The following is a 20,666-nucleotide window of genomic DNA, read 5'->3' as shown; positions in this document are numbered from 1 at the left end:
CCTGTGCTTGCCAACGCTTCCCCTGCAGGGACCCAGAGCTGGGAGGTTGCATCTCTCAGCCCTGGGTCGGGCAGAGCCCCAGCGGGCCATGCCCACAACCTCTCTCAGCACGGGTCCCCCAGAAGGCTCCTTTGGGACCAGGATTCTCTTGCGGGTGACTCTTTAAGGTCTGGCCCCTGGATGGAGGGGCACCAGGAGTAGAGGAGCAGGAAGGGGAAGGGGGTGGCCGTGCGAGGGGACACTTTCAGGCCAAGTCCCAGCTTCAGCCTGATCCTCCTGGGAACCCCGGGGTGTACGTCACACCTCCTGGTTGTCCCGCTCTGAGACAAGGAGCCGGGCTTCGCATTCCCCCAGCAGCCAGTCGTGGGCTGAGGACACCTGGGGCGTTGGGAACTCCCTGGCTTCTCCTTGGCTTAACATCTGGAGCTGCTTGTGAATCGTGCCGCCACACACACCCGAGTGCAGGTGTCTTCTGCACAGACTGCGGGCCTCGCTCTTCTGAATGCCGCTAGCTCGCCACCCACCCACGGGTGAACCTGGTCAGGGTACTTTCTCTCGGGGGCAGACTCTGATCCTGGCGGGCTACCGGTGTTTCTGTTTGCTCGTTTCTTTCTTCCATTTCGGGAAAGGCTTCCTTACTGGGTGTGGAAATCTCCTATGCCTTTCCTCGCCTATTCTGTCAGCTTTAAAATTCTCTTTCAGTTGCCACCCTCACAGATGGATTAGGAAACTCTTTCCGGTGCACTCATTAGTGAAATGACCTCAATGAAGCTGGAATCCAATATCTAATCGCCGATTTTTAGCGAGTCCACACGCCAGGGGGGTCGGGGTCCAATGCAGCCCCGGCCAGGCCCAGGCCCCTTGGACTGGGCCACAGGAGGACACAGAGGAGGGTCCCGGCCCCCACGGTCGCGTTGCCGGCAGTTCTCCAAGGGCTTGGGCGTTTTCCGGAGGTAGGAGATGGAGGGGACTGATTTCTTCAGCGCCCCACTAACCACGCCACCCCACCCATGGGACACATCCCAAGAGAGAGAGAGAGACGCCCCATACACTCGCTCCCCTCCCCCATGCGCTGTGCCCCAGCCCGGGCCCGGGGGAATAGGCGGCAGCCCACCCACAGGGTGGGGGGCGCAGCTGAAAGGGGTTGTCGGGGAGGGCGGCCCCTGCCTGGGGTCAAAGGGCGGGCGACCCGCGCGTGCGCAATCGGCGGCGGCGGCGGCGGCGGCGGCGGCGGCGGCGGGGGCGGCCACGAGCTGGGGGTGGGCCAGGCGAGGAGAGGAAGGGGGCTGGAAGGTCTCCACCTTGGCGAGTCCAGCCGTGGAGGCGCATCTTGTGTGAGTGTGAGTGAGTGAGTGTGAGTGTGTGTGTGTGTGTGTGTGTGTGTGTATAGAGAGACAGCCCCCCACCCCGGCCCGCCGCTCCCTGCCCGCCCCGCCCCGCCTGTCACCCCCGTCCCTCGGAGCCCGCCGGACCCGGCCGGTGAACTCAACAGGCCCGCCCGGTGCGGGTCAGCGCCGGCGCGGGGCCTGGGGCGGGAGGAGGCGGCGGGGAAGCGCAGAGAGGCTCGGCTTCTTGAGCGGGGCAGGGGCGCCCTCCGCCGTCTAGGGCCACACCACCCTGAACGCGCCCGATCTCGTCTGGTCTCGGAAGCTAAGCAGGGTCGGGCCTGGTTAGTACTTGGATGGGAGACCGCCTGGGAATACCGGGTGCCGTAGGCTTCTTCTTTTTTTTTTTTTTTGTTTTGTTTTGCCTCTTGTTCTGTCCCCTCTCTGGGAGCGAGGCGGCGGCCCGGGGCGGGGGTCTCCCCCACCCTCAGCGCCCGCCGCGGTGCCTGGCGCCCCAGCCCGCACCGTGGGGCCTCCTCTTGTCCCAAGCCGCGACACCGCCGTCACGCGGCAGCATGCGTGGCTTCTGGACTGTCAGGTCTCAGACCAAAGGTCTGCTCTGTGGGAACCGACACGCTGGAGGAAACCTTGAGAGTCTGAGAGGGGAGGGAGTTCCAGAAGAAGGCCAGGATGTCATTTTGAGGGAGTATGTGACCAGAACTCGTCCCGTTGCTTTTGGGGTTCTATGGGCTACACGTAGGAATCTTTGGTGGTGGCACCTGATGTTGGGGGATCCGGAGTCACACCCAGACCTGCTCCACAGGCCTCCTTTTACTTTTCTCTTCGGATTCATTATGTTTAAAAAGTGTCTCTTATCTCTATGATTGCATTTTCTTTTCTCTCTCTTTTCAAGCAGATGATGGGAGTCCAAGTATTAAGGTGACATGTGTTGCCCGTGCCCCCCTCCCCCCTGTGTTCTTATTCATTAACCTCTGATGTTGTTCCAGCGTATTGTGGGGGTACCAATGTTAAGGTCGGGTACGTTGCCCTCTCCCAGCCTCCCCCCTCGGGTCAGAGCCTCAAGTGCGCCCATCCCCCAGTCGGTGCGCACCCACCCCATTCCTAATGGAGGTGTATGCCCATCCCCTCCCCCCACCCGCCCGACACCCACCCGATGAAGGTGATTCCTCTGTGTCCACTTGGGTGTCCGTCGGTTCGTACCCATTTGCTGGTGAGCGCGAGCACGTGGTGCTCGTGTGTCCATTCTTGGGCTACCTGGCTTACTGGAACGGGTTCCAGCTCTGGCCAGGAGAACCACGAGAGGTGCCCTCTCACCGCTGCTCCTCCTAGCTGAATAGCACTCCGTGGTGTCCACGCGCCACATTTCATTTACGCACTCGTGGGTCGATGGGCACTCGGGTCGCTTCCAGGTCTTTGCGATTGTGACTTGTGCCCTGACTCTAACCCTAACCCTTACCCAGCCCCGTCTCCTCCTCGGCCCCTGCCTGACTGACTCCTTCCCGCCCGGCCTGTCACCTGTCACCGTCCTCTGCCCCTGCCTGACACGCTCCTCCCCGCCCGGGCCGTCACCGTCCTCGGCCCCTGCCTGACGGGGCTCCTCCGTCGCCTGGGCCTTCCAAGGGCTTGGTGTGGACGCTGGTTCCAGGACGCCCTCCCAGGAACCCGGTAGCAGGGCGGCCGCAGCGTCTCGCGCCACCCAACCGTCCGCCGGCCGGCGGCCGTCGCTAAGTGGCCTGCGGGGGACGTGCCCCCACTGTGGGGCGGGCGCCCAGCCTGGTGTCTTCTCTGAGGCCCCGTGGCTGCTTTTCCCCCCCGCAAGGGGAGAGCCGCGGAGGTGGGGACCGCCTCCTCGTGGGGACGTACACCCAGCTCTCCACGTCGGATTCCGGGGCTCTCTGTCCTGCCAGAAGGCCCAGCTGGCCTGCGGGTCCTTAGAGTGGCAAAAACATCCGAAAACTGAGATTGAGGGTCCGGTGGTTGTCTGCACTTTTGTGCTGGGCACCCCAGGGAGGCCCGGGGGCTGGCTGGACAACGCGGTCTGCTGGGCGGGGGGGGGGGGGTTTGGAGGAGCAACTGATGCCCTTTGCACTTTGGGTAGCAAGTGTCTGAGGTGTCTCTGAGCCCTGCGCCATGTCGGGGGTGGGGGTGGGAGGTCGGGGGGGGGGTGGAGGAGCAGGAGGAGGAGGAGGAGGAGGAGGTGGGAAGGGCCGTGGCCTGCAGTCGTGTTCCCGGGGTGGCTTCTTCCACAGGCTGCTTGGCCTGGGCTCCCTGCACCTGGGCCTTTGGAGGACTGGCCCTGTGCTTGCCAACGCTTCCCCTGCAGGGACCCAGAGCTGGGAGGTTGCATCTCTCAGCCCTGGGTCGGGCAGAGCCCCAGCGGGCCATGCCCACAACCTCTCTCAGCACGGGTCCCCCAGAAGGCTCCTTTGGGACCAGGATTCTCTTGCGGGTGACTCTTTAAGGTCTGGCCCCTGGATGGAGGGGCACCAGGAGTAGAGGAGCAGGAAGGGGAAGGGGGTGGCCGTGCGAGGGGACACTTTCAGGCCAAGTCCCAGCTTCAGCCTGATCCTCCTGGGAACCCCGGGGTGTACGTCACACCTCCTGGTTGTCCCGCTCTGAGACAAGGAGCCGGGCTTCGCATTCCCCCAGCAGCCAGTCGTGGGCTGAGGACACCTGGGGCGTTGGGAACTCCCTGGCTTCTCCTTGGCTTAACATCTGGAGCTGCTTGTGAATCGTGCCGCCACACACACCCGAGTGCAGGTGTCTTCTGCACAGACTGCGGGCCTCGCTCTTCTGAATGCCGCTAGCTCGCCACCCACCCACGGGTGAACCTGGTCAGGGTACTTTCTCTCGGGGGCAGACTCTGATCCTGGCGGGCTACCGGTGTCTCTGTTTGCTCGTTTCTTTCTTCCATTTCGGGAAAGGCTTCCTTACTGGGTGTGGAAATCTCCTATGCCTTTCCTCGCCTATTCTGTCAGCTTTAAAATTCTCTTTCAGTTGCCACCCTCACAGATGGATTAGGAAACTCTTTCCGGTGCACTCATTAGTGAAATGACCTCAATGAAGCTGGAATCCAATATCTAATCGCCGATTTTTAGCGAGTCCACACGCCAGGGGGGTCGGGGTCCAATGCAGCCCCGGCCAGGCCCAGGCCCCTAGGACTGGGCCACAGGAGGACACAGAGGAGGGTCCCGGCCCCCACGGTCGCGTTGCCGGCAGTTCTCCAAGGGCTTGGGCGTTTTCCAGAGGTAGGAGATGGAGGGGACTGATTTCTTCAGCGCCCCACTAACCACGCCACCCCACCCATGGGACACATCCCAAGAGAGAGAGAGAGAGACGCCCCATACACTCGCTCCCCTCCCCCATGCGCTGTGCCCCAGCCCGGGCCCGGGGGAATAGGCGGCAGCCCACCCACAGGGTGGGGGGCGCAGCTGAAAGGGGTTGTCGGGGAGGGCGGCCCCTGCCTGGGGTCAAAGGGCGGGCGACCCGCGCGTGCGCAATCGGCGGCGGCGGCGGCGGCGGCGGCGGCGGCGGGGGCGGCCACGAGCTGGGGGTGGGCCAGGCGAGGAGAGGAAGGGGGCTGGAAGGTCTCCACCTTGGCGAGTCCAGCCGTGGAGGCGCATCTTGTGTGAGTGTGAGTGAGTGAGTGTGAGTGTGTGTGTGTGTGTGTGTGTGTGTGTATAGAGAGACAGCCCCCCACCCCGGCCCGCCGCTCCCTGCCCGCCCCGCCCCGCCCCGCCTGTCACCCCCGTCCCTCGGAGCCCGCCGGACCCGGCCGGTGAACTCAACAGGCCCGCCCGGTGCGGGTCAGCGCCGGCGCGGGGCCTGGGGCGGGAGGAGGCGGCGGGGAAGCGCAGAGAGGCTCGGCTTCTTGAGCGGGGCAGGGGCGCCCTCCGCCGTCTAGGGCCACACCACCCTGAACGCGCCCGATCTCGTCTGGTCTCGGAAGCTAAGCAGGGTCGGGCCTGGTTAGTACTTGGATGGGAGACCGCCTGGGAATACCGGGTGCCGTAGGCTTCTTTTTTTTTTTTTTTTTTGTTTTGTTTTGCCTCTTGTTCTGTCCCCTCTCTGGGAGCGAGGCGGCGGCCCGGGGCGGGGGTCACCCCCACCCTCAGCGCCCGCCGCGGTGCCTGGCGCCCCAGCCCGCACCGTGGGGCCTCCTCTTGTCCCAAGCCGCGACACCGCCGTCACGCGGCAGCATGCGTGGCTTCTGGACTGTCAGGTCTCAGACCAAAGGTCTGCTCTGTGGGAACCGACACGCTGGAGGAAACCTTGAGAGTCTGAGAGGGGAGGGAGTTCCAGAAGAAGGCCAGGATGTCATTTTGAGGGAGTATGTGACCAGAACTCGTCCCGTTGCTTTTGGGGTTCTATGGGCTACACGTAGGAATCTTTGGTGGTGGCACCTGATGTTGGGGGATCCGGAGTCACACCCAGACCTGCTCCACAGGCCTCCTTTTACTTTTCTCTTCGGATTCATTATGTTTAAAAAGTGTCTCTTATCTCTATGATTGCATTTTCTTTTCTCTCTCTTTTCAAGCAGATGATGGGAGTCCAAGTATTAAGGTGACATGTGTTGCCCGTGCCCCCCTCCCCCCTGTGTTCTTATTCATTAACCTCTGATGTTGTTCCAGCGTATTGTGGGGGTACCAATGTTAAGGTCGGGTACGTTGCCCTCTCCCAGCCTCCCCCCTCGGGTCAGAGCCTCAAGTGCGCCCATCCCCCAGTCGGTGCGCACCCACCCCATTCCTAATGGAGGTGTATGCCCATCCCCTCCCCCCACCCGCCCGACACCCACCCGATGAAGGTGATTCCTCTGTGTCCACTTGGGTGTCCGTCGGTTCGTACCCATTTGCTGGTGAGCGCGAGCACGTGGTGCTCGTGTGTCCATTCTTGGGCTACCTGGCTTACTGGAACGGGTTCCAGCTCTGGCCAGGAGAACCACGAGAGGTGCCCTCTCACCGCTGCTCCTCCTAGCTGAATAGCACTCCGTGGTGTCCACGCGCCACATTTCATTTACGCACTCGTGGGTCGATGGGCACTCGGGTCGCTTCCAGGTCTTTGCGATTGTGACTTGTGCCCTGACTCTAACCCTAACCCTTACCCAGCCCCGTCTCCTCCTCGGCCCCTGCCTGACTGACTCCTTCCCGCCCGGCCTGTCACCTGTCACCGTCCTCTGCCCCTGCCTGACACGCTCCTCCCCGCCCGGGCCGTCACCGTCCTCGGCCCCTGCCTGACGGGGCTCCTCCGTCGCCTGGGCCTTCCAAGGGCTTGGTGTGGACGCTGGTTCCAGGACGCCCTCCCAGGAACCCGGTAGCAGGGCGGCCGCAGCGTCTCGCGCCACCCAACCGTCCGCCGGCCGGCGGCCGTCGCTAAGTGGCCTGCGGGGGACGTGCCCCCACTGTGGGGCGGGCGCCCAGCCTGGTGTCTTCTCTGAGGCCCCGTGGCTGCTTTTCCCCCCCGCAAGGGGAGAGCCGCGGAGGTGGGGACCGCCTCCTCGTGGGGACGTACACCCAGCTCTCCACGTCGGATTCCGGGGCTCTCTGTCCTGCCAGAAGGCCCAGCTGGCCTGCGGGTCCTTAGAGTGGCAAAAACATCCGAAAACTGAGATTGAGGGTCCGGTGGTTGTCTGCACTTTTGTGCTGGGCACCCCAGGGAGGCCCGGGGGCTGGCTGGACAACGCGGTCTGCTGGGCGGGGGGGGGGGTTTGGAGGAGCAACTGATGCCCTTTGCACTTTGGGTAGCAAGTGTCTGAGGTGTCTCTGAGCCCTGCGCCATGTCGGGGGTGGGGGTGGGAGGTCGGGGGGGGGGGGTGGAGGAGCAGGAGGAGGAGGAGGAGGAGGAGGTGGGAAGGGCCGTGGCCTGCAGTCGTGTTCCCGGGGTGGCTTCTTCCACAGGCTGCTTGGCCTGGGCTCCCTGCACCTGGGCCTTTGGAGGACTGGCCCTGTGCTTGCCAACGCTTCCCCTGCAGGGACCCAGAGCTGGGAGGTTGCATCTCTCAGCCCTGGGTCGGGCAGAGCCCCAGCGGGCCATGCCCACAACCTCTCTCAGCACGGGTCCCCCAGAAGGCTCCTTTGGGACCAGGATTCTCTTGCGGGTGACTCTTTAAGGTCTGGCCCCTGGATGGAGGGGCACCAGGAGTAGAGGAGCAGGAAGGGGAAGGGGGTGGCCGTGCGAGGGGACACTTTCAGGCCAAGTCCCAGCTTCAGCCTGATCCTCCTGGGAACCCCGGGGTGTACGTCACACCTCCTGGTTGTCCCGCTCTGAGACAAGGAGCCGGGCTTCGCATTCCCCCAGCAGCCAGTCGTGGGCTGAGGACACCTGGGGCGTTGGGAACTCCCTGGCTTCTCCTTGGCTTAACATCTGGAGCTGCTTGTGAATCGTGCCGCCACACACACCCGAGTGCAGGTGTCTTCTGCACAGACTGCGGGCCTCGCTCTTCTGAATGCCGCTAGCTCGCCACCCACCCACGGGTGAACCTGGTCAGGGTACTTTCTCTCGGGGGCAGACTCTGATCCTGGCGGGCTACCGGTGTCTCTGTTTGCTCGTTTCTTTCTTCCATTTCGGGAAAGGCTTCCTTACTGGGTGTGGAAATCTCCTATGCCTTTCCTCGCCTATTCTGTCAGCTTTAAAATTCTCTTTCAGTTGCCACCCTCACAGATGGATTAGGAAACTCTTTCCGGTGCACTCATTAGTGAAATGACCTCAATGAAGCTGGAATCCAATATCTAATCGCCGATTTTTAGCGAGTCCACACGCCAGGGTGGTCGGGGTCCAATGCAGCCCCGGCCAGGCCCAGGCCCCTTGGACTGGGCCACAGGAGGACACAGAGGAGGGTCCCGGCCCCCACGGTCGCGTTGCCGGCAGTTCTCCAAGGGCTTGGGCGTTTTCCGGAGGTAGGAGATGGAGGGGACTGATTTCTTCAGCGCCCCACTAACCACGCCACCCCACCCATGGGACACATCCCAAGAGAGAGAGAGAGACGCCCCATACACTCGCTCCCCTCCCCCATGCGCTGTGCCCCAGCCCGGGCCCGGGGGAATAGGCGGCAGCCCACCCACAGGGTGGGGGGCGCAGCTGAAAGGGGTTGTCGGGGAGGGCGGCCCCTGCCTGGGGTCAAAGGGCGGGCGACCCGCGCGTGCGCAATCGGCGGCGGCGGCGGCGGCGGCGGCGGCGGCGGCGGGGGCGGCCACGAGCTGGGGGTGGGCCAGGCGAGGAGAGGAAGGGGGCTGGAAGGTCTCCACCTTGGCGAGTCCAGCCGTGGAGGCGCATCTTGTGTGAGTGTGAGTGAGTGAGTGTGAGTGTGTGTGTGTGTGTGTGTGTGTGTGTATAGAGAGACAGCCCCCCACCCCGGCCCGCCGCTCCCTGCCCGCCCCGCCCCGCCTGTCACCCCCGTCCCTCGGAGCCCGCCGGACCCGGCCGGTGAACTCAACAGGCCCGCCCGGTGCGGGTCAGCGCCGGCGCGGGGCCTGGGGCGGGAGGAGGCGGCGGGGAAGCGCAGAGAGGCTCGGCTTCTTGAGCGGGGCAGGGGCGCCCTCCGCCGTCTAGGGCCACACCACCCTGAACGCGCCCGATCTCGTCTGGTCTCGGAAGCTAAGCAGGGTCGGGCCTGGTTAGTACTTGGATGGGAGACCGCCTGGGAATACCGGGTGCCGTAGGCTTCTTTTTTTTTTTTTTTTTTGTTTTGTTTTGCCTCTTGTTCTGTCCCCTCTCTGGGAGCGAGGCGGCGGCCCGGGGCGGGGGTCTCCCCCACCCTCAGCGCCCGCCGCGGTGCCTGGCGCCCCAGCCCGCACCGTGGGGCCTCCTCTTGTCCCAAGCCGCGACACCGCCGTCACGCGGCAGCATGCGTGGCTTCTGGACTGTCAGGTCTCAGACCAAAGGTCTGCTCTGTGGGAACCGACACGCTGGAGGAAACCTTGAGAGTCTGAGAGGGGAGGGAGTTCCAGAAGAAGGCCAGGATGTCATTTTGAGGGAGTATGTGACCAGAACTCGTCCCGTTGCTTTTGGGGTTCTATGGGCTACACGTAGGAATCTTTGGTGGTGGCACCTGATGTTGGGGGATCCGGAGTCACACCCAGACCTGCTCCACAGGCCTCCTTTTACTTTTCTCTTCGGATTCATTATGTTTAAAAAGTGTCTCTTATCTCTATGATTGCATTTTCTTTTCTCTCTCTTTTCAAGCAGATGATGGGAGTCCAAGTATTAAGGTGACATGTGTTGCCCGTGCCCCCCTCCCCCCTGTGTTCTTATTCATTAACCTCTGATGTTGTTCCAGCGTATTGTGGGGGTACCAATGTTAAGGTCGGGTACGTTGCCCTCTCCCAGCCTCCCCCCTCGGGTCAGAGCCTCAAGTGCGCCCATCCCCCAGTCGGTGCGCACCCACCCCATTCCTAATGGAGGTGTATGCCCATCCCCTCCCCCCACCCGCCCGACACCCACCCGATGAAGGTGATTCCTCTGTGTCCACTTGGGTGTCCGTCGGTTCGTACCCATTTGCTGGTGAGCGCGAGCACGTGGTGCTCGTGTGTCCATTCTTGGGCTACCTGGCTTACTGGAACGGGTTCCAGCTCTGGCCAGGAGAACCACGAGAGGTGCCCTCTCACCGCTGCTCCTCCTAGCTGAATAGCACTCCGTGGTGTCCACGCGCCACATTTCATTTACGCACTCGTGGGTCGATGGGCACTCGGGTCGCTTCCAGGTCTTTGCGATTGTGACTTGTGCCCTGACTCTAACCCTAACCCTTACCCAGCCCCGTCTCCTCCTCGGCCCCTGCCTGACTGACTCCTTCCCGCCCGGCCTGTCACCTGTCACCGTCCTCTGCCCCTGCCTGACACGTTCCTCCCCGCCCGGGCCGTCACCGTCCTCGGCCCCTGCCTGACGGGGCTCCTCCGTCGCCTGGGCCTTCCAAGGGCTTGGTGTGGACGCTGGTTCCAGGACGCCCTCCCAGGAACCCGGTAGCAGGGCGGCCGCAGCGTCTCGCGCCACCCAACCGTCCGCCGGCCGGCGGCCGTCGCTAAGTGGCCTGCGGGGGACGTGCCCCCACTGTGGGGCGGGCGCCCAGCCTGGTGTCTTCTCTGAGGCCCCGTGGCTGCTTTTCCCCCCCGCAAGGGGAGAGCCGCGGAGGTGGGGACCGCCTCCTCGTGGGGACGTACACCCAGCTCTCCACGTCGGATTCCGGGGCTCTCTGTCCTGCCAGAAGGCCCAGCTGGCCTGCGGGTCCTTAGAGTGGCAAAAACATCCGAAAACTGAGATTGAGGGTCCGGTGGTTGTCTGCACTTTTGTGCTGGGCACCCCAGGGAGGCCCGGGGGCTGGCTGGACAACGCGGTCTGCTGGGCGGGGGGGGGGGGTTTGGAGGAGCAACTGATGCCCTTTGCACTTTGGGTAGCAAGTGTCTGAGGTGTCTCTGAGCCCTGCGCCATGTCGGGGGTGGGGGTGGGAGGTCGGGGGGGGGGGTGGAGGAGCAGGAGGAGGAGGAGGAGGAGGAGGTGGGAAGGGCCGTGGCCTGCAGTCGTGTTCCCGGGGTGGCTTCTTCCACAGGCTGCTTGGCCTGGGCTCCCTGCACCTGGGCCTTTGGAGGACTGGCCCTGTGCTTGCCAACGCTTCCCCTGCAGGGACCCAGAGCTGGGAGGTTGCATCTCTCAGCCCTGGGTCGGGCAGAGCCCCAGCGGGCCATGCCCACAACCTCTCTCAGCACGGGTCCCCCAGAAGGCTCCTTTGGGACCAGGATTCTCTTGCGGGTGACTCTTTAAGGTCTGGCCCCTGGATGGAGGGGCACCAGGAGTAGAGGAGCAGGAAGGGGAAGGGGGTGGCCGTGCGAGGGGACACTTTCAGGCCAAGTCCCAGCTTCAGCCTGATCCTCCTGGGAACCCCGGGGTGTACGTCACACCTCCTGGTTGTCCCGCTCTGAGACAAGGAGCCGGGCTTCGCATTCCCCCAGCAGCCAGTCGTGGGCTGAGGACACCTGGGGCGTTGGGAACTCCCTGGCTTCTCCTTGGCTTAACATCTGGAGCTGCTTGTGAATCGTGCCGCCACACACACCCGAGTGCAGGTGTCTTCTGCACAGACTGCGGGCCTCGCTCTTCTGAATGCCGCTAGCTCGCCACCCACCCACGGGTGAACCTGGTCAGGGTACTTTCTCTCGGGGGCAGACTCTGATCCTGGCGGGCTACCGGTGTCTCTGTTTGCTCGTTTCTTTCTTCCATTTCGGGAAAGGCTTCCTTACTGGGTGTGGAAATCTCCTATGCCTTTCCTCGCCTATTCTGTCAGCTTTAAAATTCTCTTTCAGTTGCCACCCTCACAGATGGATTAGGAAACTCTTTCCGGTGCACTCATTAGTGAAATGACCTCAATGAAGCTGGAATCCAATATCTAATCGCCGATTTTTACCGAGTCCACACGCCAGGGGGGTCGGGGTCCAATGCAGCCCCGGCCAGGCCCAGGCCCCTTGGACTGGGCCACAGGAGGACACAGAGGAGGGTCCCGGCCCCCACGGTCGCGTTGCCGGCAGTTCTCCAAGGGCTTGGGCGTTTTCCGGAGGTAGGAGATGGAGGGGACTGATTTCTTCAGCGCCCCACTAACCACGCCACCCCACCCATGGGACACATCCCAAGAGAGAGAGAGAGACGCCCCATACACTCGCTCCCCTCCCCCATGCGCTGTGCCCCAGCCCGGGCCCGGGGGAATAGGCGGCAGCCCACCCACAGGGTGGGTGGCGCAGCTGAAAGTGGTTGTCGGGGAGGGCGGCCCCTGCCTGGGGTCAAAGGGCGGGCGACCCGCGCGTGCGCAATCGGCGGCGGCGGCGGCGGCGGCGGCGGCGGGGGCGGCCACGAGCTGGGGGTGGGCCAGGCGAGGAGAGGAAGGGGGCTGGAAGGTCTCCACCTTGGCGAGTCCAGCCGTGGAGGCGCATCTTGTGTGAGTGTGAGTGAGTGAGTGTGAGTGTGTGTGTGTGTGTGTGTGTGTGTGTATAGAGAGACAGCCCCCCACCCCGGCCCGCCGCTCCCTGCCCGCCCCGCCCCGCCTGTCACCCCCGTCCCTCGGAGCCCGCCGGACCCGGCCGGTGAACTCAACAGGCCCGCCCGGTGCGGGTCAGCGCCGGCGCGGGGCCTGGGGCGGGAGGAGGCGGCGGGGAAGCGCAGAGAGGCTCGGCTTCTTGAGCGGGGCAGGGGCGCCCTCCGCCGTCTAGGGCCACACCACCCTGAACGCGCCCGATCTCGTCTGGTCTCGGAAGCTAAGCAGGGTCGGGCCTGGTTAGTACTTGGATGGGAGACCGCCTGGGAATACCGGGTGCCGTAGGCTTCTTCTTTTTTTTTTTTTTTGTTTTGTTTTGCCTCTTGTTCTGTCCCCTCTCTGGGAGCGAGGCGGCGGCCCGGGGCGGGGGTCTCCCCCACCCTCAGCGCCCGCCGCGGTGCCTGGCGCCCCAGCCCGCACCGTGGGGCCTCCTCTTGTCCCAAGCCGCGACACCGCCGTCACGCGGCAGCATGCGTGGCTTCTGGACTGTCAGGTCTCAGACCAAAGGTCTGCTCTGTGGGAACCGACACGCTGGAGGAAACCTTGAGAGTCTGAGAGGGGAGGGAGTTCCAGAAGAAGGCCAGGATGTCATTTTGAGGGAGTATGTGACCAGAACTCGTCCCGTTGCTTTTGGGGTTCTATGGGCTACACGTAGGAATCTTTGGTGGTGGCACCTGATGTTGGGGGATCCGGAGTCACACCCAGACCTGCTCCACAGGCCTCCTTTTACTTTTCTCTTCGGATTCATTATGTTTAAAAAGTGTCTCTTATCTCTATGATTGCATTTTCTTTTCTCTCTCTTTTCAAGCAGATGATGGGAGTCCAAGTATTAAGGTGACATGTGTTGCCCGTGCCCCCCTCCCCCCTGTGTTCTTATTCATTAACCTCTGATGTTGTTCCAGCGTATTGTGGGGGTACCAATGTTAAGGTCGGGTACGTTGCCCTCTCCCAGCCTCCCCCCTCGGGTCAGAGCCTCAAGTGCGCCCATCCCCCAGTCGGTGCGCACCCACCCCATTCCTAATGGAGGTGTATGCCCATCCCCTCCCCCCACCCGCCCGACACCCACCCGATGAAGGTGATTCCTCTGTGTCCACTTGGGTGTCCGTCGGTTCGTACCCATTTGCTGGTGAGCGCGAGCACGTGGTGCTCGTGTGTCCATTCTTGGGCTACCTGGCTTACTGGAACGGGTTCCAGCTCTGGCCAGGAGAACCACGAGAGGTGCCCTCTCACCGCTGCTCCTCCTAGCTGAATAGCACTCCGTGGTGTCCACGCGCCACATTTCATTTACGCACTCGTGGGTCGATGGGCACTCGGGTCGCTTCCAGGTCTTTGCGATTGTGACTTGTGCCCTGACTCTAACCCTAACCCTTACCCAGCCCCGTCTCCTCCTCGGCCCCTGCCTGACTGACTCCTTCCCGCCCGGCCTGTCACCTGTCACCGTCCTCTGCCCCTGCCTGACACGCTCCTCCCCGCCCGGGCCGTCACCGTCCTCGGCCCCTGCCTGACGGGGCTCCTCCGTCGCCTGGGCCTTCCAAGGGCTTGGTGTGGACGCTGGTTCCAGGACGCCCTCCCAGGAACCCGGTAGCAGGGCGGCCGCAGCGTCTCGCGCCACCCAACCGTCCGCCGGCCGGCGGCCGTCGCTAAGTGGCCTGCGGGGGACGTGCCCCCACTGTGGGGCGGGCGCCCAGCCTGGTGTCTTCTCTGAGGCCCCGTGGCTGCTTTTCCCCCCCGCAAGGGGAGAGCCGCGGAGGTGGGGACCGCCTCCTCGTGGGGACGTACACCCAGCTCTCCACGTCGGATTCCGGGGCTCTCTGTCCTGCCAGAAGGCCCAGCTGGCCTGCGGGTCCTTAGAGTGGCAAAAACATCCGAAAACTGAGATTGAGGGTCCGGTGGTTGTCTGCACTTTTGTGCTGGGCACCCCAGGGAGGCCCGGGGGCTGGCTGGACAACGCGGTCTGCTGGGCGGGGGGGGGGGGGGGTTTGGAGGAGCAACTGATGCCCTTTGCACTTTGGGTAGCAAGTGTCTGAGGTGTCTCTGAGCCCTGCGCCATGTCGGGGGTGGGGGTGGGAGGTCGGGGGGGGGGTGGAGGAGCAGGAGGAGGAGGAGGAGGAGGAGGTGGGAAGGGCCGTGGCCTGCAGTCGTGTTCCCGGGGTGGCTTCTTCCACAGGCTGCTTGGCCTGGGCTCCCTGCACCTGGGCCTTTGGAGGACTGGCCCTGTGCTTGCCAACGCTTCCCCTGCAGGGACCCAGAGCTGGGAGGTTGCATCTCTCAGCCCTGGGTCGGGCAGAGCCCCAGCGGGCCATGCCCACAACCTCTCTCAGCACGGGTCCCCCAGAAGGCTCCTTTGGGACCAGGATTCTCTTGCGGGTGACTCTTTAAGGTCTGGCCCCTGGATGGAGGGGCACCAGGAGTAGAGGAGCAGGAAGGGGAAGGGGGTGGCCGTGCGAGGGGACACTTTCAGGCCAAGTCCCAGCTTCAGCCTGATCCTCCTGGGAACCCCGGGGTGTACGTCACACCTCCTGGTTGTCCCGCTCTGAGACAAGGAGCCGGGCTTCGCATTCCCCCAGCAGCCAGTCGTGGGCTGAGGACACCTGGGGCGTTGGGAACTCCCTGGCTTCTCCTTGGCTTAACATCTGGAGCTGCTTGTGAATCGTGCCGCCACACACACCCGAGTGCAGGTGTCTTCTGCACAGACTGCGGGCCTCGCTCTTCTGAATGCCGCTAGCTCGCCACCCACCCACGGGTGAACCTGGTCAGGGTACTTTCTCTCGGGGGCAGACTCTGATCCTGGCGGGCTACCGGTGTCTCTGTTTGCTCGTTTCTTTCTTCCATTTCGGGAAAGGCTTCCTTACTGGGTGTGGAAATCTCCTATGCCTTTCCTCGCCTATTCTGTCAGCTTTAAAATTCTCTTTCAGTTGCCACCCTCACAGATGGATTAGGAAACTCTTTCCGGTGCACTCATTAGTGAAATGACCTCAATGAAGCTGGAATCCAATATCTAATCGCCGATTTTTAGCGAGTCCACACGCCAGGGGGGTCGGGGTCCAATGCAGCCCCGGCCAGGCCCAGGCCCCTAGGACTGGGCCACAGGAGGACACAGAGGAGGGTCCCGGCCCCCACGGTCGCGTTGCCGGCAGTTCTCCAAGGGCTTGGGCGTTTTCCAGAGGTAGGAGATGGAGGGGACTGATTTCTTCAGCGCCCCACTAACCACGCCACCCCACCCATGGGACACATCCCAAGAGAGAGAGAGAGAGACGCCCCATACACTCGCTCCCCTCCCCCATGCGCTGTGCCCCAGCCCGGGCCCGGGGGAATAGGCGGCAGCCCACCCACAGGGTGGGGGGCGCAGCTGAAAGGGGTTGTCGGGGAGGGCGGCCCCTGCCTGGGGTCAAAGGGCGGGCGACCCGCGCGTGCGCAATCGGCGGCGGCGGCGGCGGCGGCGGCGGCGGGGGCGGCCACGAGCTGGGGGTGGGCCAGGCGAGGAGAGGAAGGGGGCTGGAAGGTCTCCACCTTGGCGAGTCCAGCCGTGGAGGCGCATCTTGTGTGAGTGTGAGTGAGTGAGTGTGAGTGTGTGTGTGTGTGTGTGTGTGTGTGTATAGAGAGACAGCCCCCCACCCCGGCCCGCCGCTCCCTGCCCGCCCCGCCCCGCCCCGCCTGTCACCCCCGTCCCTCGGAGCCCGCCGGACCCGGCCGGTGAACTCAACAGGCCCGCCCGGTGCGGGTCAGCGCCGGCGCGGGGCCTGGGGCGGGAGGAGGCGGCGGGGAAGCGCAGAGAGGCTCGGCTTCTTGAGCGGGGCAGGGGCGCCCTCCGCCGTCTAGGGCCACACCACCCTGAACGCGCCCGATCTCGTCTGGTCTCGGAAGCTAAGCAGGGTCGGGCCTGGTTAGTACTTGGATGGGAGACCGCCTGGGAATACCGGGTGCCGTAGGCTTCTTTTTTTTTTTTTTTTTTTGTTTTGTTTTGCCTCTTGTTCTGTCCCCTCTCTGGGAGCGAGGCGGCGGCCCGGGGCGGGGGTCACCCCCACCCTCAGCGCCCGCCGCGGTGCCTGGCGCCCCAGCCCGCACCGTGGGGCCTCCTCTTGTCCCAAGCCGCGACACCGCCGTCACGCGGCAGCATGCGTGGCTTCTGGACTGTCAGGTCTCAGACCAAAGGTCTGCTCTGTGGGAACCGACACGCTGGAGGAAACCTTGAGAGTCTGAGAGGGGAGGGAGTTCCAGAAGAAGGCCAGGATGTCATTTTGAGGGAGTATGTGACCAGAACTCGTCCCGTTGCTTTTGGGGTTCTATGGGCTACACGTAGGAATCTTTGGTGGTGGCACCTGATGTTGGGGGATCCGGAGTCACACCCAGACCTGCTCCACAGGCCTCCTTTTACTTTTCTCTTCGGATTCATTATGTTTAAAAAGTGTCTCTTATCTCTATGATTGCATTTTCTTTTCTCTCTCTTTTCAAGCAGATGATGGGAGTCCAAGTATTAAGGTGACATGTGTTGCCCGTGCCCCCCTCCCCCCTGTGTTCTTATTCATTAACCTCTGATGTTGTTCCAGCGTATTGTGGGGGTACCAATGTTAAGGTCGGGTACGTTGCCCTCTCCCAGCCTCCCCCCTCGGGTCAGAGCCTCAAGTGCGCCCATCCCCCAGTCGGTGCGCACCCACCCCATTCCTAATGGAGGTGTATGCCCATCCCCTCCCCCCACCCGCCCGACACCCACCCGATGAAGGTGATTCCTCTGTGTCCACTTGGGTGTCCGTCGGTTCGTACCCATTTGCTGGTGAGCGCGAGCACGTGGTGCTCGTGTGTCCATTCTTGGGCTACCTGGCTTACTGGAACGGGTTCCAGCTCTGGCCAGGAGAACCACGAGAGGTGCCCTCTCACCGCTGCTCCTCCTAGCTGAATAGCACTCCGTGGTGTCCACGCGCCACATTTCATTTACGCACTCGTGGGTCGATGGGCACTCGGGTCGCTTCCAGGTCTTTGCGATTGTGACTTGTGCCCTGACTCTAACCCTAACCCTTACCCAGCCCCGTCTCCTCCTCGGCCCCTGCCTGACTGACTCCTTCCCGCCCGGCCTGTCACCTGTCACCGTCCTCTGCCCCTGCCTGACACGCTCCTCCCCGCCCGGGCCGTCACCGTCCTCGGCCCCTGCCTGACGGGGCTCCTCCGTCGCCTGGGCCTTCCAAGGGCTTGGTGTGGACGCTGGTTCCAGGACGCCCTCCCAGGAACCCGGTAGCAGGGCGGCCGCAGCGTCTCGCGCCACCCAACCGTCCGCCGGCCGGCGGCCGTCGCTAAGTGGCCTGCGGGGGACGTGCCCCCACTGTGGGGCGGGCGCCCAGCCTGGTGTCTTCTCTGAGGCCCCGTGGCTGCTTTTCCCCCCCGCAAGGGGAGAGCCGCGGAGGTGGGGACCGCCTCCTCGTGGGGACGTACACCCAGCTCTCCACGTCGGATTCCGGGGCTCTCTGTCCTGCCAGAAGGCCCAGCTGGCCTGCGGGTCCTTAGAGTGGCAAAAACATCCGAAAACTGAGATTGAGGGTCCGGTGGTTGTCTGCACTTTTGTGCTGGGCACCCCAGGGAGGCCCGGGGGCTGGCTGGACAACGCGGTCTGCTGGGCGGGGGGGGGGGGTTTGGAGGAGCAACTGATGCCCTTTGCACTTTGGGTAGCAAGTGTCTGAGGTGTCTCTGAGCCCTGCGCCATGTCGGGGGTGGGGGTGGGAGGTCGGGGGGGGGGGTGGAGGAGCAGGAGGAGGAGGAGGAGGAGGAGGTGGGAAGGGCCGTGGCCTGCAGTCGTGTTCCCGGGGTGGCTTCTTCCACAGGCTGCTTGGCCTGGGCTCCCTGCACCTGGGCCTTTGGAGGACTGGCCCTGTGCTTGCCAACGCTTCCCCTGCAGGGACCCAGAGCTGGGAGGTTGCATCTCTCAGCCCTGGGTCGGGCAGAGCCCCAGCGGGCCATGCCCACAACCTCTCTCAGCACGGGTCCCCCAGAAGGCTCCTTTGGGACCAGGATTCTCTTGCGGGTGACTCTTTAAGGTCTGGCCCCTGGATGGAGGGGCACCAGGAGTAGAGGAGCAGGAAGGGGAAGGGGGTGGCCGTGCGAGGGGACACTTTCAGGCCAAGTCCCAGCTTCAGCCTGATCCTCCTGGGAACCCCGGGGTGTACGTCACACCTCCTGGTTGTCCCGCTCTGAGACAAGGAGCCGGGCTTCGCATTCCCCCAGCAGCCAGTCGTGGGCTGAGGACACCTGGGGCGTTGGGAACTCCCTGGCTTCTCCTTGGCTTAACATCTGGAGCTGCTTGTGAATCGTGCCGCCACACACACCCGAGTGCAGGTGTCTTCTGCACAGACTGCGGGCCTCGCTCTTCTGAATGCCGCTAGCTCGCCACCCACCCACGGGTGAACCTGGTCAGGGTACTTTCTCTCGGGGGCAGACTCTGATCCTGGCGGGCTACCGGTGTCTCTGTTTGCTCGTTTCTTTCTTCCATTTCGGGAAAGGCTTCCTTACTGGGTGTGGAAATCTCCTATGCCTTTCCTCGCCTATTCTGTCAGCTTTAAAATTCTCTTTCAGTTGCCACCCTCACAGATGGATTAGGAAACTCTTTCCGGTGCACTCATTAGTGAAATGACCTCAATGAAGCTGGAATCCAATATCTAATCGCCGATTTTTAGCGAGTCCACACGCCAGGGGGGTCGGGGTCCAATGCAGCCCCGGCCAGGCCCAGGCCCCTAGGACTGGGCCACAGGAGGACACAGAGGAGGGTCCCGGCCCCCACGGTCGCGTTGCCGGCAGTTCTCCAAGGGCTTGGGCGTTTTCCAGAGGTAGGAGATGGAGGGGACTGATTTCTTCAGCGCCCCACTAACCACGCCACCCCACCCATGGGACACATCCCAAGAGAGAGAGAGAGAGACGCCCCATACACTCGCTCCCCTCCCCCATGCGCTGTGCCCCAGCCCGGGCCCGGGGGAATAGGCGGCAGCCCACCCACAGGGTGGGGGGCGCAGCTGAAAGGGGTTGTCGGGGAGGGCGGCCCCTGCCTGGGGTCAAAGGGCGGGCGACCCGCGCGTGCGCAATCGGCGGCGGCGGCGGCGGCGGCGGCGGCGGGGGCGGCCACGAGCTGGGGGTGGGCCAGGCGAGGAGAGGAAGGGGGCTGGAAGGTCTCCACCTTGGCGAGTCCAGCCGTGGAGGCGCATCTTGTGTGAGTGTGAGTGAGTGAGTGTGAGTGTGTGTGTGTGTGTGTGTGTGTGTGTATAGAGAGACAGCCCCCCACCCCGGCCCGCCGCTCCCTGCCCGCCCCGCCCCGCCCCGCCTGTCACCCCCGTCCCTCGGAGCCCGCCGGACCCGGCCGGTGAACTCAACAGGCCCGCCCGGTGCGGGTCAGCGCCGGCGCGGGGCCTGGGGCGGGAGGAGGCGGCGGGGAAGCGCAGAGAGGCTCGGCTTCTTGAGCGGGGCAGGGGCGCCCTCCGCCGTCTAGGGCCACACCACCCTGAACGCGCCCGATCTCGTCTGGTCTCGGAAGCTAAGCAGGGTCGGGCCTGGTTAGTACTTGGATGGGAGACCGCCTGGGAATACCGGGTGCCGTAGGCTTCTTTTTTTTTTTTTTTTTTTGTTTTGTTTTGCCTCTTGTTCTGTCCCCTCTCTGGGAGCGAGGCGGCGGCCCGGGGCGGGTGTCACCCCCACCCTCAGCGCCCGCCGCGGTGCCTGGCGCCCCAGCCCGCACCGTGGGGCCTCCTCTTGTCCCAAGCCGCGACACCGCCGTCACGCGGCAGCATGCGTGGCTTCTGGACTGTCAGGTCTCAGACCAAAGGTCTGCTCTGTGGGAACCGACACGCTGGAGGAAACCTTGAGAGTCTGAGAGGGGAGGGAGTTCCAGAAGAAGGCCAGGATGTCATTTTGAGGGAGTATGTGACCAGAACTCGTCCCGTTGCTTTTGGGGTTCTATGGGCTACACGTAGGAATCTTTGGTGGTGGCACCTGATGTTGGGGGATCCGGAGTCACACCCAGACCTGCTCCACAGGCCTCCTTTTACTTTTCTCTTCGGATTCATTATGTTTAAAAAGTGTCTCTTATCTCTATGATTGCATTTTCTTTTCTCTCTCTTTTCAAGCAGATGATGGGAGTCCAAGTATTAAGGTGACATGTGTTGCCCGTGCCCCCCTCCCCCCTGTGTTCTTATTCATTAACCTCTGATGTTGTTCCAGCGTATTGTGGGGGTACCAATGTTAAGGTCGGGTACGTTGCCCTCTCCCAGCCTCCCCCCTCGGGTCAGAGCCTCAAGTGCGCCCATCCCCCAGTCGGTGCGCACCCACCCCATTCCTAATGGAGG

The 20,666-nt window shown here is 63.6% G+C and overlaps 6 non-coding genes across 6 annotated transcripts; all 6 read left to right on the top strand.

Moving 5' to 3' along the window:
* The first annotated feature begins 1,599 nt into the window (after positions 1 to 1,599).
* Positions 1,600 to 1,718, top strand: LOC142872475 (5S ribosomal RNA). Its single transcript, XR_012920732.1, has one exon. It is a non-coding gene; the product is annotated as a 5S ribosomal RNA (ribosomal RNA).
* A 3,526-nt stretch (positions 1,719 to 5,244) lies between these two features.
* LOC142872474 (5S ribosomal RNA) lies at positions 5,245 to 5,363 on the top strand. Its single transcript, XR_012920731.1, has one exon. It is a non-coding gene; the product is annotated as a 5S ribosomal RNA (ribosomal RNA).
* Positions 5,364 to 8,885: 3,522 nt separating this feature from the next.
* On the top strand, positions 8,886 to 9,004 carry LOC142872473 (5S ribosomal RNA). The gene has a single exon (XR_012920730.1). It is a non-coding gene; the product is annotated as a 5S ribosomal RNA (ribosomal RNA).
* A 3,516-nt stretch (positions 9,005 to 12,520) lies between these two features.
* Positions 12,521 to 12,639, top strand: LOC142872472 (5S ribosomal RNA). The gene has a single exon (XR_012920729.1). It is a non-coding gene; the product is annotated as a 5S ribosomal RNA (ribosomal RNA).
* Positions 12,640 to 16,164: 3,525 nt separating this feature from the next.
* On the top strand, positions 16,165 to 16,283 carry LOC142872471 (5S ribosomal RNA). The gene has a single exon (XR_012920728.1). It is a non-coding gene; the product is annotated as a 5S ribosomal RNA (ribosomal RNA).
* A 3,524-nt stretch (positions 16,284 to 19,807) lies between these two features.
* Positions 19,808 to 19,926, top strand: LOC142872470 (5S ribosomal RNA). Its single transcript, XR_012920727.1, has one exon. It is a non-coding gene; the product is annotated as a 5S ribosomal RNA (ribosomal RNA).
* Positions 19,927 to 20,666: the final 740 nt, after the last annotated feature.

This window comes from Microcebus murinus, chromosome 8 (assembly GCF_040939455.1).
Source record: "Microcebus murinus isolate Inina chromosome 8, M.murinus_Inina_mat1.0, whole genome shotgun sequence".
Classification (NCBI taxonomy): domain Eukaryota; kingdom Metazoa; phylum Chordata; class Mammalia; order Primates; family Cheirogaleidae; genus Microcebus; species Microcebus murinus.
The sequence above is the reverse complement of the archived record's forward strand: the minus strand, read 5'-3'. Positions and strand labels throughout refer to the sequence as shown.